The sequence below is a fragment of the Diabrotica undecimpunctata genome, chromosome 5, assembly GCF_040954645.1.
Source record: "Diabrotica undecimpunctata isolate CICGRU chromosome 5, icDiaUnde3, whole genome shotgun sequence".
Classification (NCBI taxonomy): Eukaryota; Metazoa; Arthropoda; class Insecta; order Coleoptera; family Chrysomelidae; genus Diabrotica; species Diabrotica undecimpunctata.
The window spans coordinates 110,233,906-110,252,440 of NC_092807.1; the positions used below are offsets into that span (position 1 = coordinate 110,233,906).

Below are 18,535 nucleotides of genomic sequence, written 5' to 3' on the forward strand. Positions count from 1 at the left end.
TCCTTTGTAAATGTGACTTTGCACCATAAAGTGGATATATAAGTACATTAAAAATAAATGTTAAGATAGGAAAATCCTTACATTTCTTGGAATAAAGTTGCTAGCTTGTTACAAAGGTCCCACAAATGAGTTCAAGAAATAGGAATTGTCTCGCCTGAACAGAGTCGAAAAAGAGGTAAAGGTAATGGATTTTCTAAAGAGTTTATGTGTCATATCGACGCAGAACACAAGTTTACGTCTGAAATAAGTTGTACTAATCATTCTACAAGTTTGAGCCGTTAAATTTCATTCTATGATAGTTCTTCGTTCAGGTTGTTTCTACTGCAGCTATCTTTTATTTAATAGTGCAGTAAAATTTGTTTTTTTTTTTAATTAATTATTATAGTTTTTAGTTTTAATTTTTAGTTTAATGACTTTTATCAACATCATCATTGGCTCCACAACCCATGGTGGGTCTTGACCTGTTTAAGGATAAGTCTTCATTCTCTCCTATTCTTCGCCTTGGCTTTCCAGTTTCGTACTCCCAACATTCTCAAGTCTTCCTCCACCTGATCCTTAAATCGTGCTCTGGGTCTGCCTCTCCTTCTCACTCCATCTATTCTTTCTCTCTATGTGACCTAACAACCGCAGCCGGTTTATTTTGATGGACCTAATATCAGGTTTGTCGTACAGGCGGTAAAGTTCGAAATTATAGCGTCTACGCCATAATCCGCCGTCCTGTACTCCTCCATAGATATGCCGGAGGATTTTACATTCAATGACTTTTATAGACAATAATATTTATTATATTTTTAATAAATTAAAATTTAATTAATTATATTTTGTTAACTTTAATAATAGAAATGTTGTTTTTAAATGGTATTTAAAATCAAATCAAAAAAATTATAGCTTTACTGTATAAGTCTTTGTTAACTAATTTTTAATTTATGTTTTTATAAGACGTGGAAACATGAGTAGTTCCAGAAAAGTTATTCATAGCCAGGGTCGGCAAACTATATGCAATGTATTTCAGTTAATGAAAAAAGAAAAGGAACAAGAATCCCTAACTATACCCAAAAATAATTTGCAGGAAAGAGTGACCAAATCTTGTCAACACGGTGAAACATATTTTTCAAGATCCATATAAAAAATCTCCTGATGAACGCTTTAGATCAGCTCGAAAAACTACACACAACGCAAAAGTCTAGGGATATTTTTATAAATAGACGTATTTTGTTTATCTGTAATCAACTGAAAAAAAAAGAAATACAAAATTTGTAGTTTAAATTGTTGTTTAATATGTCAAAAACCATAAATTGCAAAAAACAGAAAATTGGAGAAAAAAAATATATTGCAAATCACCCATCTTTCACATACCATCATAAAGTGTTAAAAATACGAAATATAAACTTAAAATAAAGTATGGCCACCACGTTGGTTTATCACAGCTCTACATCTACTGTTTATGCTTTGAATCACATTGTTAATATCTGCTTGAGGTAGTTGTGTCCATTGTTCTATCAGAAGCTCTTTTAATTGAAATTCATTGTAGATATTGCCCATATGTGAAGTAATTCTTCGTTGGAGCATGTCCCATATATGCTCAATGGGATTCAAGTCCGGTGATTGTGCTGGCCACAGTAATACATCAATACCCTCGTTATCCAACCAGTTTGTTACAACATGCGCAACATGTGGCCGAGCGTTATCATGCATAAAGTAAAAATTTTCTCCAACAGCAGCAGCAAACGGGCGCACAACAGGTTCAAGAATAGTGTCCAAATATTGCTGCCTTGTGAGAAAGCCACGTGGGAAAATGAGGTCAGTTCTATCGTCAACCATGATTCCGCCCCATACCATTAATGTACCACCTCTGTATGTACACACTTCTTGAAGATGTCGTAATCGTTCTCCATTTCCGAGTCGTCTCCAAACTCTTGTCCGACGATAATCTGGATGAAATCCATATCTAGACTCGCCACTAAACAAAACTGTGGCACAGTCATTGTCAGTCCAATTCTGAAACTCTTGAAATCAGGTTAATTTTGCAGCGCGATTACCTCTAGATAAAGGTAGACATCTCAGTGGTCACCGACTACGAAGATTGGCTTCATGAAGACGATTCCTCACTGTACTGCTGCTAATTGTTACATTATGTGCAAGCTGTAATTCATTAACCATTTCGGGTGCTGTAATTTTTGGTTGCCTTCTGGCATTTAAAATTAAATATCGGTCTTGAGCGACGGTTGTAGAGCGACCACTTCCTGGATGTTGCTCGGCTGGACTCCCAGTGTCTCTAAAACGACGCCACAAACGACTTACGACACTTTGGGAGACACCCAGCTGGTCAGCAACTTGAGTTTGTCGTATACCAGTTTGAAGGAGTCTCACGGCTCTATTCATCTCATCCAACGTTAAATGTTGTCGTTGCATGGTAAAAAGACAATATCTTTAACTCACCTATTAAGCAAGAATGGTATAAAGTGACTAAAATTAAAAATAAACAAAATATAAAAATGGCGATTTTTTTGTCCCTTATAAAAAACATTCTAAAACACGTATTGCTATCAGTTTTACAATTTTTTTTGATAAGAAGTGAGTGTCTGTATCAACAATTATAGTACAAGCAAATTTATATGGTCATGAAATTTCTGTCATTGGTATTGTCAAATTATTAAAATATCCTTAGACTTTTGCGTTGTGTGTATTAACAAACATTTAACTTCCAAAAAGTCCGTTAACGAGTTTGAAGAGGAAATAATTTAAAGAATTATTTGTTCTTACACTGCAATCCACAAAGGAAGACCTACAATGAAAAGAATTTTTGTAGATACACTCGTTTAGAAAAGTTGCTAAAGTATAGGATTTAGATAGACAAAAACCTTATATAACAGAAAAGTTTTAACGGAGAAGTATGATATTAAATTAAAATTAATTGAATATTTAAGAAAACTTAAAAAAACTACCAACACGAGGGACGGTCTATTATGCATTTTGATGAAACATATACTCATGGTTCACATAGCATACCAAGAGCATGGGACGATACAATGATCAAATTAATGTTTCAAATCACCTGCAGCTAAAGGTCAAAGGCTACCAAGATTTAATGAAAAGTACAAATTTTATAAAATGGTTAAGAGAAAAAATTATTCCTAATGCTCCGAAAAAACATATTGCTCAACAATGTCTAAACTACATTGCTAAACAGCATTGCTAACAATGCCTCTGATCATATTGTACTCCTAAAACCCCTTCCAAATTTTTCCTGAAAGAAAGCAAAAAGCAAAATCCATTAGGACCGAATTCTTTATAATTGCAAAAATGCACAAACCACTTTGTAAAACATATTTAATTGATAAAATTCTAGCAGAACATGATAAATTAAAATTGCGTGTATCATCTTATCATCTGAAGCTAAATCTTACTGAAAACTGGAAACTTTCCAAAACTTTAGAAAATTGGAAAAACATTTGCGCTAATGTCACAAAAGTAGAAAATAAATATGAAGAAAGAGAACATATTATGGACAGAGCGTTAAACTTAATTATAAACTTATGAGAGGATACAAGATTATATTAAGATTTAGAATTAACCAGAAGTTTAACTATATTTATTAGGTATATTAAATTTTTAATTTTATATTTTGATATATGATCACAATTTTAATCTTCTTTAATTAAATATCTTATTGTTTAAATAGTTTATCCAATTAAGTTGTTATGTTATTTTTAACCCACTTTGCCTGGCCGATTATACTGAACCATAAATGTGTCGAACTTTTTCAGTTTCACTTTAACGTTCCCGTACATCCTTGCAGTTAGATCTACGCAACTATTTACAACATCATAGCTCTTTAGAAAATCCATTACCTATCTATCTATCTAATTAGCCTTCTTCGGTCCATCTTTGGACATAGGCGTCCCCTATTCTTTTCCAGTCTTCTCTGTCTGTCGCTACAGTCATCCACCTAGAGCTCACGTGCTTCTTGATATCATCTGCCCATCTCATTTGGGGCCTTCCTCTGCTTCGTTTATATTTCCACGATCTCCAACTTATAAGAATTTTGTTTCATCGGTCTTCTTTTTGTTTTATATTGTGTAAGGCAAATCTCCATTTCAATTTTGCAACTTCTTGTCTAACATCCCTCACTTTTGTTTTCTCTCTTATCTATTCGTTTCTCTTTTTATACATTAGTCTTATGTGCAACATTTGTCTTTCCATCGCTCTTTGGGTTTTTATGATTTTGTCCATGTTCGCTTTTGTAAATGTCCACGTTTGGGAACCATAAGTGAGCACAGGGAGTACGAATTGATTGTATACTTTGGTTTTAAGATGCTGTGGATATCTTTTGTTTTTAAGCATATAGCTTAGTTTGCCAAATGCCGCCCATGCCAGTCTAATTCGTCTTTTTATCTCTGCTGTTTGGTTTTCTTTGTTAAGTTTTATAGTTTGACCCAGATATATATAATCCTGAACTTGTTCTATTTCATCTTGTCCGATCCTGGTGGTTCCTTTTTTGTTTTATATAATTCTGAGTAGAAATGGTGGATTATATTTATGATGTCATCTTTAATGTTTGTTTCTACTCCGTTTACATCTTTTATTTTGTTTATTTCACACTTACCTAATTTCGGTCTTAAGCATTTCATATTTTTGTTGTTCTATATTACTTCTTCTATTTTTATTTCTTGTTCATTTCTCTTATTTTCTTTTATCATTTTGTTTATTGTTTTATTGATTTCTACATATTCTATAGATTTCCTTTTGCCTTCTTTGTTCAGCTTCCTTCTTTTATCCATAAGCTTCTTTGTATCTGTCGATATATAGTTTTTTTTATATCCTTTTTTGCTATTTCTTTTCCTGATGTAATCATCGTTGCTGTAAGTATGTTGTCTATTTCGTCTATATCTTTATCATCACTGTCTAATTTTTGGGTAAGTTGTTCTTTTAATAGGTCTTTGTATATCTCTTTATATTGCCCTAGTTTGTTTCTATCTACTAGATCCCAGTTTCTAATTATTTTTATTTTCATTTCATAGTTACCGTCAATACTAATTTTTGCTCTGACCATTCTGTGATCACTACCTGTTGTAAATCTGTTAAGAACTGTTACATATTTAATGATATATCGTTCCGTGGACAGTATGTAGTCGATCTCATTTTTTGTGGATCCATTAGAGCTGATCCATGTCCATTTTCGTTGGGGCTTCTTTTGTAAAAGGAGTTCATTGCGTATAGATGCTTTTCTTCTAGGTAGTTCATCAAAGTAGCACCTCTATCATTTCTCTGACCATATCCGACTATCTCCTATTTTAGTTTCTTCTTTGTTTAGTTTTCTACCCAGTTTGGCATTGAAATCTTCAATTACTAGTGTAAGACGATTTTTATGTTCTTCCATAACCTTTGATATATCTCCATTACCTCTAGTAAGTTCAAAACATTACAAATTGTATGGTTATGGGCTGACAGCTTGCTGCTAGCTAATGAAAAAAAATAGATTGTTAAGAATTAATTCACATATAAGATATTAAAAAATATTGTCTTTGGTAGAATACCAGTGCGTGAAGTTTTGATACTCTCCAAATGAGTATATTCATATAATAAACAAAGGTTTTGTACTTAGTTATTTGCAATTTAAATTCAGGCAAATGAAATAATCTTCGACCTACCGCGATGGTACTAAATCTTTAAAAACTTATTTATTAACTATAAAAATATCTAACGAAATACTAAATTTTATGTTTTTATCAATAAAAAGTAGCTATTACGCAAGAACTTAAAAGAAACAGTACATTATACTGTCTGTTTTAATGGGCATTAAAATAAAAATGATAGATACTATCATAAAAACAGATCATTTTAGAAATGTCAAGTATCTCAATTTTTACCGACGTTACCGATATAGTAGTTAATTTTTCAATTAAAAGATCATTATACCATCAAGTCTAATGAAAGTATGTGCTCATTAAACATTAAACTTGATGTTATTCCAAACACAGGTGTATCGTTTAAATATGCCCTTAATTGGCATGTCGGATAGATTATACAAAGAATGTAACTGTATCAATGATTAGCTTTAACATTTTTCATATTTTTCGAGTTATGTAACCGATAAGTACCGTGAAATTAGTACAGTCACTTTTTATGAAAAAAGGAAATGATTTTAAAAGAAATAAACACTAATAAATTAAATAAGATTCAGAATGATTTAATAATGAAATAGCTATTAAATTTTTATTCACCTCGAATTATATACAAGCCGCTAAACGTTAATTCTTTTTTGTACTAACATTATAAATCTAAGTTTTAACATTTTATAAGTAGTAATAAGGTTCATTATGTCTTTTCTGTGAAAGCTCCTACCCGTTTTTATATCCATTTGAATTTGCTGAACTATAATTACGTCTCCGTCCTAGATTTTTTATTGTATTTTCTTTGTATTATTATTTAAAGCAAGCTATAATGTTGGTCTCTCATAATGTGTGAGATATTGTAAATACTGTGTGGTGACAATTTCTTTTCTTTGATGTTCAAAACTTTCTTGCCCTTTCTAATCCTACTCAACACCAGATCATTCGTGACTCTTATTTTGGTAGTTTTTCCAAGGCTCAGTTGATTATTTCTACTGATTAGATGTTGAACATGATAGGTGGCACAAGAACAGGTTGAAAAAAATTTCATATAGGTACAAAATTAAGCTGGAGAAAATTTCCTACAATTTATGCATTTACAATGTTTTCTCTAAAATCAATAGTTTTGCCGTACCAGCGCGACAATATATTTCTCTAAAATATTCTTCTTCTTTTGGTACGTATTCGTTTCGAATATTGGCGATCATTCTGGCTATAATTATTTGATTAACTGATACTTTATATGGTCGCCTGAGTGAATATTCAGAGGAGCTTCTTGGCGAATATCAAAGTGGTTTTAGGCCTGGTCGATCAACAACAGACCAGATCTTTGTGCTAAGGCAAATACTGGAAAAAACCAATGAATTCAATATCGACACATACAATTTTTTCGTAGATTTTAAATCGGCCTATGATAGTGTCCTAAGAAATAAATTGTATGAAGCCATGGATGAATTCCACATCCCCGATAAACTGATAAGATTGGTTAAGGCTACAATGCGTAAAGTTGTTTGCAAAGTCGAAATACAGGGCGAACAATCACAGGCGTTTGAAACGCATGTTGGGCTGCGACAGGGAGATGCGCTGGCGTGTCTCCTTTTCAACATAGCTTTGGAAAAGGCGGTCAGGGATGCCCAAATAGAGAGCAGATGAAACATTTTTAATAAATCATCCCAAATTTTGGCATATGCAGATGATGTTGATCTAGTTGCCCGCACAACACGCAAGCTAGAAGGAATGTATACCACCTTGTCAAACGCCGCAAAAAATATGGGCCTGCAAGTAAATGAAAATAAAACTAAGATAATGGCATCAACACCCAACAATAGAGCCAGAAACATTGGCCACCAATTCACGGTTGATAATTCTACCTTTGAAGTGGTGGACAAATTCACATACTTAGGCTCCTTGATCACCAAGGAGAACGTCATGACGGAAGAAATCAAGCGAAGAATAATCCTAGCAAACAAATGCTATTTTGGACTGAGTAGACATATGAGAAGCAGAAACTTAAGCCAAAAAACAAAAATAACCATATACAAAACCCTTATACAACCAGTGTTGACATATGGGTCGGAGACATGGACCATTTCCAAGGCAGATGAAAATCTCCTGCTTATATTTGAACGAAGGATCCTGAGAAGAATATTTGGTGGCATCTGTGAAAATGGTGTTTGGAGAAGGAGGTACAACTACGAGATATATCACAGATATAAACATATATTTTGGTGGTAAAGACGTAGTATCCTTTATAAAAATAGGAAGACTAAGATGGGCAGGACATCTGGCAAGAACACAGCAGAACAACCCTCCTAGAAGAATCCTTATGTCACAACCTGTGGGAAGTAGAAATAGGGGTAGACCAAAACTGAGATGGAGGGATGGTGTAGATGAGGATGGTAGACAAATAGGCGCAGCAAACTGGCAACAGTTGGCAATGGATAGAACTGACTAGCGTAATAGACTTGGGAAGGTCGAGGCTCTTTTATAGGGCTGTAGCACCAATGATGATGATGATGATGATATTTTAAATATATTAGTTGTTGTTGTGGAGATCCATTTCCTCAGGTTTTTTAACCATGATATTCTTCTTCTCCCAATTCCTCGCTTTCTGAATACTTTGCCTTGAAGGATTATTTTCAGTAATCTATATTTAGTGCCGTTTCTCATTATACGTCCGAGATATTCTAATTTTCTCCTTTTAATGGTATACATCACCTACCTTTCTTTCCCCATTCTTCGTAGTACAGTCTTGTGGGTTATCTTGTCCGTCCATGATATCCTTAGGATTTTTCTGTATAGCCACATCTCGAAGGCTTCAAGTTTTTTCCTCATCGCTTCAGTGTCCAGGATTCACCTCCGTAGTGAGTCACCTTCTTGTGATTTATCCTATTGTTCGTTTACTATTGTTCCAAGATAGGTAAACTGTTTTACTCGGTCCACTGGTGTATTCTTGATAAGCAGTTGGACGTCTCTAATTTTATTTTTGCTGATGACCATATAGTTAGTTTACTTGTAGTCCAAATCTGTCCCTTACTTCATTAACTTTGTTTATTAGTTGCTGTAAACTGTTTAAACTGTCTACAAAAATAACGGTGTCATCTGCATGGCGGATGTTGTTTAGGCGTTCTCCATTTAAAAGGATTCCATGTTTGCAATTTTCCAAGGCTTCACTAAATATTTCCTCTGAATATAGGTTGAATAATATAGGTGAAAGTATACATCCTTGTCTAACGCCTCGCAGAATCTGGATCGCTTCAGTTGGTTTATCTCCAAGATTTGCTCTTATTGTGGCTAATTGGTTCCAGTATAAATATTGTATTTGGTGTTTTGTTAGAACATCCATCATTTTTCGGCGTTGAACTGTGTCAAATGCTTTTTGGTAGTCCACAAAGCAGGTGTAGATATCGCAAGTCATATCTGTGCATCTTTGGAATAATACCTGTAGACTAAACAGTGCATCTATATTCTGCGATGTATAATTTTAAGAAAAAGTTTTAGTGTATGGCTGATTAGACTTATTAGCCTATATTCTCCGCATTTTTTGCTCCCTGTTTCTTTGGTAACTTAGTAAATTCTGAAACTAGCCAATCTTTTGGAATATTGCCTGTGTCATAGATATTATTGAAGATTTTACATAGTATTTTTAAAGATTCATCATCAAGAAGTTTAAGAAATTTAGACTGAACTTATGCTTTTTTATTCAGACTATAAAAACTTTTGCAATGTTGCTTTTTCTAGTTCTGAGCAGCACGTCGAAATGAGAAGTTCGTGGGTTAGTCGCGACAATGACGATGTAAAAAACTGATGGATTGGTTATACAACCATCCACCTTTTTCAGAAATGAAGGGTATCATGTCAATAAGCACTGGAGCTGTCGGAGAGGAAAATATACACTGTCACATGGCTCAAGAAATTGGTTATACTGACATCTCTAAAATCATTGGCAGCGATTTTTATGCGCTAAGATTCAAATGGAATGGCAGAATAAAATCATTTGGTGTTATGAATGCAGGGATTCCGATAGAAGGTAACATCGTTCCGAGCAATCCATTATTAATTTTTCAAAGAATGTGCATTGCAAAATAATCTGAAGAGGAACTTAAAAACTTTAGGTACAAACTTTTATATTTAAAACTAAATTCTAAATTTTTCATCCCTAAATTTGATCTCCAATTGCAATTACATCATTGTTTCCTCAGTTATTTCGTGGAAGCAATGACGTAATTACAATTGTAGATCAAATTTAGGGATGAAAAATTAAGAATTCATTTCGAATGTGTAGCAGAGTTATCGGTGGCTATAACACGCTAATATATAACGGTGGCTAAGTATAACTGCAATAATAATCCAGAAACTTTATTATGATTCATTGCATAAGGTATTAAGTAAAATAATTTTATATTTTTGGCTCTCCTGAAAAGTTACACTTTTGTAGTTACGTCATTGTTCCACCGGAACAGCGATATATTTTTTACAGTCTGTCCCAAACCCTTCTTTCAGTGCGTCACTAATTTTGACATAATATAGGATTTTAAGAATGTCGAGAATTATTGCATGTCATTTTAGTTAAATTTGACACTTGCAGGATCGTAATCCCTCTTTTTCTAATTGAAAATAATTTAATAATTTTAATATTAGTCTTTGTTCTTTCTCGATATATCTCGGCATATTTAAAATATTTTTATGACAATAAATACAAAATTAAATTTTCACTGTAAAATGTCTAATAATACCATGATAATACTAACCTGGAATGACAATTATTTTATCAGTTGACGTTGTGAAAGTACTGTCAATATCGAGACCTGCGTCAAATTATATTTATGCGCATCATTGATTGGATATCTATTTAGCGTGTTCTAAACTCTAACCAATTATACATCCGTAAGTAGAATTAGCTTTATGATAAATAATTTTTTAAGTTCTATGTATAATAATCACAGACTCACGTTTGTTTCTGTCACTTCTAGCTTAATGTGTTAGAGAGAATTCGATCAACTATGACGCACTGAAAGAAGGGTTTGGGACGAACTATACCAAGCTTTATCATAAAATGTGGACATATTATAGATGTACCTACTTTAAATTTAATAAAGCTTAAACTAACAAATGAAGTGATGTTATAATAGTATCCCTTCAATAGGCTATCGATATCGATCAACTATACTTTGCTATCGGTATTGTCCCATTATCGCTAATTAACATTGTGTACGTAGATTTTAATAACTAAGTTGAGTTTAAAATACTTAATTTTGGATAATATACAACATACCGCTACTAAGCTGGATTGCATAATTTGAAAATCTGAAAAATATTTACATTACACGCATTATTTACGTATAATAATACAAATACATCACAGATGAAAAATCACGTTGCTTATTAATTTAAAACTTCTTATATTTTGACTCCACTTGCATACGTTTCAAACCGATATATCTTTATCCATTTCCTTATTCAAATCTAACTTAAAATTCAATGCTTGACAACATAATTTTGCTTATATTAATACAATCCGGTTTAATTTTTACACATTCTAATTAAAATTAAAAATTGACAAAACACTAAACATAAAAGTACATTATAAGTATAAAATAGTAAGACGTAGTCAGCAACGAACCAACCAGATGTAAAATAGAAATTGATGGCATCAGTATCGAACAAGTACTTAATGGAAATAAAATACCCGGGAATTACACTGTCTAGCTATGGAGACCTGGACAAAGAAGTGAGAGATCAAGTACAAAAAACAAATGGACCGGCAGGATGCCTTAATAACATTATATGGCGAAACAGACAAATTAACACTGAGATGAAGTACTTAAAGAATTTATAAAGCCAGTGTAAGACCAAAAATGACATATGCCTCAGATACAAAACCCGACACAGACACAACGCAAAGGCTGCTGGAAACTGCAGAGAAATGAGTACTAAGCAGAATTACACGAAATACGCCGAAAACGAAAGAGAAGTGAAGACATTAATAGAAAATGTAACCGTACAGTATATAAACGAATGGACACAACATAGAAAAAAAGAATGGAATAACCACATAAGCAGAATGGAGGAGAAGAGACCCGTGTCATCAAAATTGCCAAGAGATAAGTCACCAATCAGCAGAAGAAGTATCAGACGACCGCGCAAAATATGGAGAGACAACCTTCTATAGAGGTATTAATCAGCCAATGAACAAGCAAAATTGCTTATAAAGAGGAAGAAGAAAATAGTTGTTAATTATTTTGACGTTTGTTGATTATATTATATAGTCGTCAGTTATGGATTTACCGGAAAATATTCGAGAAAGTGCAATAAAAGCAACAGAAAATTTATTGCAACAGAGTGTCTACTTTGACAGCAGATTCGGTAACGGCATCAGATAAATTACCAGGCGAATCCTTTTTAGGAATATGTCAAAGCACTATTGGTAGTTAGTAGTGGTCAAGTTTCTTTTTCGAGAATTAAAAAAAACCCGGAGAATCTCGGAACATAACTTTCAGGAACAGGAAAGTTCAAAAATTGTACTTTCAATATTCGCAAAGATTGTTAAGATAAAAGAATTCTGTAATATTTACTCCTTTGAAAATTGTTTAAAATAAAAAAAAAACAAGTTTTTTTCTTATACAACAAGGAGTTATAGGACATATAAGCCTTATTGTGCCCTCCCAGGGCATATAATATTACCTATTGTTCTATAAGATGATCGTTAATTGCTATAATGGGGGATTTTTTTCATATTTAATTGTAATTCTTACACACTAAGTAGATATGGTTTGTAGAGGCTACCTGCAGCTCACTTCCAGAATTTTGGATTATTGGCAGACCATCGGTAAAAAAATATTGTTTTTAAACAATGCTTATAAAAGTTAGTATTTAAATATTTTATGTCGTTTAATTCAAAACTTGCTTTTTCATTATGTTGATAATCATCTGTTACACCGGTACAGTATCTCATTGTTCTCATGTTCTCTAATATAAACTATTTCGATAATTTTGTGTATTTATGAATATAATGTTCAAAAAACAATCTGTTTTGACAAACAAACTCTTACTTGCAGCTAACACAGATGATATGCGTTCATAATCATTTACCAAGTACGTACACATGGCTAAGAAAGTAAATAAAGGAAGGTAAATAAACAATCGTTTATGTACTTACTGTGTCGCTTTAAGTTATTTTTCGGTAAAATAGATAAACAAATTTTAATGGTTATTTATGATTTCCATCTGCGGAGATAATGATTTAAAATGAAGAAGTGGTAATTTAAAGTTTAATTGAAAAGTATATTAATCCATTACAGGCCATCGTCGTATTTATAGAAAATTTTATTTTTTATTTTTCCGCCAGTAAAAGTTACTAAAATATAAAGAAATATTTACCGTTTATATTTAAGGCTGTAGTGAACTGAATTATAATTCTTGTTTGATTATATTTCCAATACCCATTCAATAAAAATAATATAAACAATGGACCAATTTGGTGACTAGATTTATACATTTAATAATAACAGTTTCATGTCGGCACTTTTTGATCTTTCAATAGATTTTTATTGTGGAGTAATGTTTATTGTAACCAATATTCATAAAAAAATCTAGGAAAGATAAATTATTGAATCGTTAGTATAAAATTTATTTTACTGTCTAAATAGGTCACTGGTACTTTTCAGTATTGACTTCTACACTTCAGAAAAAGTTTTTTATTTAATCATATTTGGGAAATTATTCATAGGTTCATAAAGAAATATTCCTTATGAACCTTTCACTATTGAAGAAGTCTCGAACATTATCAAAGATAACTGGAAATCTCCTGGACCAGAAGGAGTTCAAACCTTCTGGCTAAAGAAGTTTTGGAGCGTTTATGAGCTTTTAACAGTAATAATTAATCATATTATTTCTAATCCACAGGAAATAAATACCATTATTAGGGAACTGTCTCTTGCCGTCTTTACTACTCTATTTGTTGTCATTCGGCTTATATGATCATTCCATTCTACTCTTCTATTTCTTACCAGTTCTTGATGTTTTCCACCTTGCATCTACTTCATATATCTGTCTCATAGTGTGTTACCATCGATTTCTTATTCAGGGAACCACTAATCTAATACTAATTACGATTTTTTTTCGACGACTTTGTTTTATTTAATGTTTGAAATATGTTAAAAATGTCGGATATCGGCTATATAGTTTACGGTCAACAGGGATATGTCCATACTGACACGGCCGTTAAGCTTTATTACGATGGATAATCTTATGCCTTACAAGGTTATTCAACGAATAGTACTGCCTTAGACAAATTTGTGTATAAAGTGTGGTATAAAGGGAAAAAATATTTAGTTTTAGGAACACATTCTCTTTTTCTTCTACAAAGCACTACAGAATTGTAAAGGCCAAATATTAAGTTTTTTCATTATGGTATATTAATAATAAAAACACATTTATCTATCTGTAAAATACTTACTAGTACTAATTTTCTTAAAAGACAGCAGCTTACCTAGAACAAAAAAGAACATTAAACATCAATAGTAAAGATATTAAGCATTAGGAACAATATATTCAAAAGAAATATTGTGTATAGGTACATGAATAAATATAATATTTACTAATTTAATACAATACTTTCAACTAGTTTTTGAAGCGAAGCTTCTATACTGCCGACACTGGCGTTGTATTACTTTTTTGCTCTTGTTACGATAAATATCATGGCCTAAAATAACTGTAAATATTTTGACTAATTCTGTTATGTTGTAGATTGTGCGAGACCTGAACGGAAGCTTCCAAAAAAACAACATTTCGAAACTTCTGGACGACCGATGTGAAAATACCCGTTTGCCTTTACCGTTATAATTTCGCCGCTAGTCGAGAAGGCTGTCGATGGTTCTAGCTTAACGGCACTGGCATATATTAACAGGACATTTTATTTGGAAGGGACAGTGAAGATCTGAAGACCGCGCCCGCGATTTTTAATTGTCACGTTCGCCTATATGAATTATGTATTGTTCGTTAAATAAATTAATATAAATTATTGTGCTTTTTAATAAATTAAAATAAGAACCTTTGAATAAAGACAGCAGTTAAATAAATATCATTTCACTCTATAGTAATATGCTGAGAAGACGTCATGTAACTAGTGCCACGAGGAGAAGCAGTCACAAGTAGCGTCACAAAATAGCGGCTCTTCACATCGATTCACTGTCTCGATCAATTCGTTTCTAGTTATCATATACTAATTTCAAGTAGGTTTAAATTAAAAACTACATGTACAAACAAAATAACTAACAAACACAGATATTAAATGAGAAGTAAAATATTAAAAGAACATCTATCAATGAAAGATTTGATTCGTAACGATTGTCAAAATTTTAAAGTCATAAATGTTATACAATTGATAACTAATTAAATTATAACTTAATATAATATCTAATTCAATTTGGATACTATCAAATGATATTTATTCATATTTTATTACTAATTTAATATCTCGTCTGAATTTGTCAAGTCTGTCAGAAGTAAACAACGTACGCTTTGTAAAAACATTTGCAGGTGGCGTTAAGAGCAAACATTATTGAAATAATTTATTGAAATATTTAATTTGCTTCAAATATAAATAATAAAATATATAATAATAATAGTTACTTTATTTAATTTTAAAAATATTAATAAAATATTCAAAATACAGAAAATATAGTATAAAGCTTCGCGCTAGTCTACTATACCGCCTACTGTATCGTCTTTTTTTTAATATCCTTGGGAATCAAATTTTACTTTGAGTTTAACATAAACTCTTTATTATTAACGTTTTGACTTGTTGATTAGAAACTCTTTTTATGATACAATGTATTATAGAGTCATTGTATTTCAAAAAAGCTATTGTAATATATGTTACAAACATTACCGTTTTGAAAAGTTATTGCAAAATGTCTGGAGCAGCATATGCTTAGGAACACACAGTCTAATAATATTGAATTTAAAATAAAAATGGCCCAATTTTGAAGAACGGCCGAAAACGGAGATTAAATGTTATGGATTCGGTAGAACTTGCAGACTTTTTATAAATTTTTCTTCCTCTTCTTCTTCTTTTTATATAGACATGACTCAGTCTGTTTTTTAATGTGCCTCCAGGAAGTTGTCGTTTTCCTCAATCGTTTTCGTGGTCTTCCTACTGATCGTCTTCCTATTGGGGAACCGTCTCTTGCCGTCTTTACTACTCTATTTGTTGTCATTCGGCTTATATGATCATTCCATTCTACTCTTCTATTTCTTACCAGTTCTTGATGTTTTCCACCTTGCATCTACTTCATAACTTCATATATCTGTCTCATAGTGTCTTACCATCAATTTTTTTCAAGTTTTTTCAATGTGTCAAGGTATCATATTTTTCATGTATTCTGTTTTTCCAAAATTTATGTTCAGAGAGAGAACGAGAGACTAGAACTACTGAAAAGGTAGTAAGAATACTTTAGTGCACTAATTAATGCAGATAACTCCAGCTCCGACTCAGCCGGGTTTACTTAATATAATGAGACATACATAACGCGTTTCCAGTAGAAATTACTCTGATAACTCTGTGTCAGTAAATGACCTCACTTATCCACATAAGTCTCCCTACTTACCGTTCTTAAATCCTACACCCCGAGTTGTAAGTAGTACCAACAACAAGTACCAACCACAAAGAATATTATACTGTTCTTATTCTCAATAAAAAAAGCTATCAGTCCTCGCGTAAAAAATTTAACTAAAATCGACCTTTTGGTATGCTTTTATATTGCCTCTAAAAGAGCGCAAAAAATACAAAATACATTAAAAAACCTGTATAAAAAGGGGTTATACTATATATATATATTTTTCAAATTATTTTTCGACCGTACTGTTTTAAAGATTGTATTTATTATGTATATATATTGCTGCTTCTCGCATTTCGACCGCCATCGTTTTCTGTCCATCCATTCGTCTTCTTTGATGGCTCTATCTCTCATTATGTGCTGTACATAATTCTGTCTACACTGGAATATACAGTTTTTGTCCTCCTTCTAATATCTTCATTCCTGATATGATCTTTTTTGGATACACCACACGCTCTCCTTAGAAAATCCATTTCTACTACTTCTATTCTTTTTCTATCTTTTTTCGTGAAAAAGGTGAAAAAGGTAAAATATATCACTAATAATTAAAAGGCAGAATATACTGAACGAATAGTGCCATGCCCAGTTAGGCGTAAAAAACAGCTGATCAATAAAAAGACACAATTCACACATATCTATTACACCTACTCAGTTTATCCTTAATTTAGTTGCATGTGAAGTTTCGTATTACGCCAGCGCTTTAAATTAATTTGCGGGAGGATATCATGTGAAAAATTGTTTGTGCCAGACATTTCTGCCAGACGCCACACACATCGGAAGTATGAAACACAAGTAGATACTTCGGAATATTGATGGAATTCTAAGAATAGGTTTTGATTCATAGCTGGTCTATTTCCTTAATTATTACAGTTGAATGGGTGAGATGTTAAACTGTTTGCTCATGTACTTTGCAATTTGCAAGGAAGTTATTTCAGTGTTGCCAATCGGCGCATAATTATGCGATTTGCGCATAATTTAATTCCCAGCGCATAATTTTCGCATCCTTCATAAAATCGCACAATTTCGCATAATCCAGCTAAGCAAAAGAAAAAGCCAAGGCCAAGCCACAGCTTACAACGTTTATAAGAAGAGTCCGCGTCTTCTTTTTTCCTTTAAAAAAAGATGTTTGTACTGACCTGACATTTTATAGTTATACAGCATTAACTTTAGCAAATAAAAATTACTTTATGGAAGAAAATTTCCATTCTATGGCGGCATTATATCGAAAATAAATTTACAACATGTAAAAATTGATTTTCGGCCACCTGAGTCACCTTCATTAAGAGTGGTTTAGGGTTAACCCGGGAGTGGACGGGTGGTCTGAAAAAGTCACCTGTGGAGTCCATCAGGACCAAAATTTAAATGACTTACAAATTTCAGATAACATTCACATAATGTTTTTAAGTATTTTGTCGGTTTACGTGTCTATTACTTAAGGACCTTATGTTATTCTATTTTTGTTGTTTTATTTTTCAAAAAATATAGGAATTAATCTAAAACCTTTAATTTTCTGCTTTGTTTAACTTTTATTAGCACTTGGTAAACAAATGTTTTCCAAAATTCCTACAGATGTTTTATTAAAATACAAATATTAACCTACACAAATTTGGTTATAACAATAAACAGAAAAATTCTCTGCTCAAAATACAACTTTGAATTTTACTCCAAATTGTTCTCTGTGCATTCAGAGCAACATGCTACAATGTTCTCCATACACAACCAGGACAGACAAAATGTGCAAAAATATCGCGTTTTCTATCTTTTTTAGTATTTGCAATTTCTTTTTTTTATTGGTGGTCATTTCTAATGGGCCTGGTATAGGGGTATTTGATAAGTGTAATGCTGGTTGTTGTACAACTCAAGCTAAATGAGGGTTCAAAGCTTTCCTCATATTTTATTTTGTCATATTCCTAAATCTTTCAAATATTTTTCAGCAATGTTTAAATTCTTCTGAATTGTTTTTTTTATAATTCGAACGAATTGACAGCAGCAACATTCATGAGGCCATAGAATAATACCATAGGTTAACATCTAGAAGTGTATCTAACAAAATTATAGGAATCTCTATTCCTTACTTTGTCAGATCATAAAATGTAATAATTTCTATATATGTAATAATTTGTAAGAAACCGAAAAAAACTGCATAACAAGTATATGAATCTCAATTTCCCATAGTAACAGGAGTAGGCGGGTGAGGTCTGCCAAGACATATTAAATATCTCAAAACCAAAAAATAAATTTGTTTTAAAAATTTCACCATTATTTGGAGGGAGCAATTATTGAAAGGTACTGAAAAGGAAAAGG

The 18,535-nt window shown here is 32.3% G+C and overlaps 1 protein-coding gene across 1 annotated transcript in view; it reads right to left on the reverse strand.

The window, feature by feature from the left end:
* The window catches only part of LOC140441678 (uncharacterized), a 349,982-nt gene that overhangs the window by 292,008 nt on the left and 39,439 nt on the right, over positions 1-18,535 (reverse strand). The gene's annotated exons all lie outside the window — the stretch shown is intronic.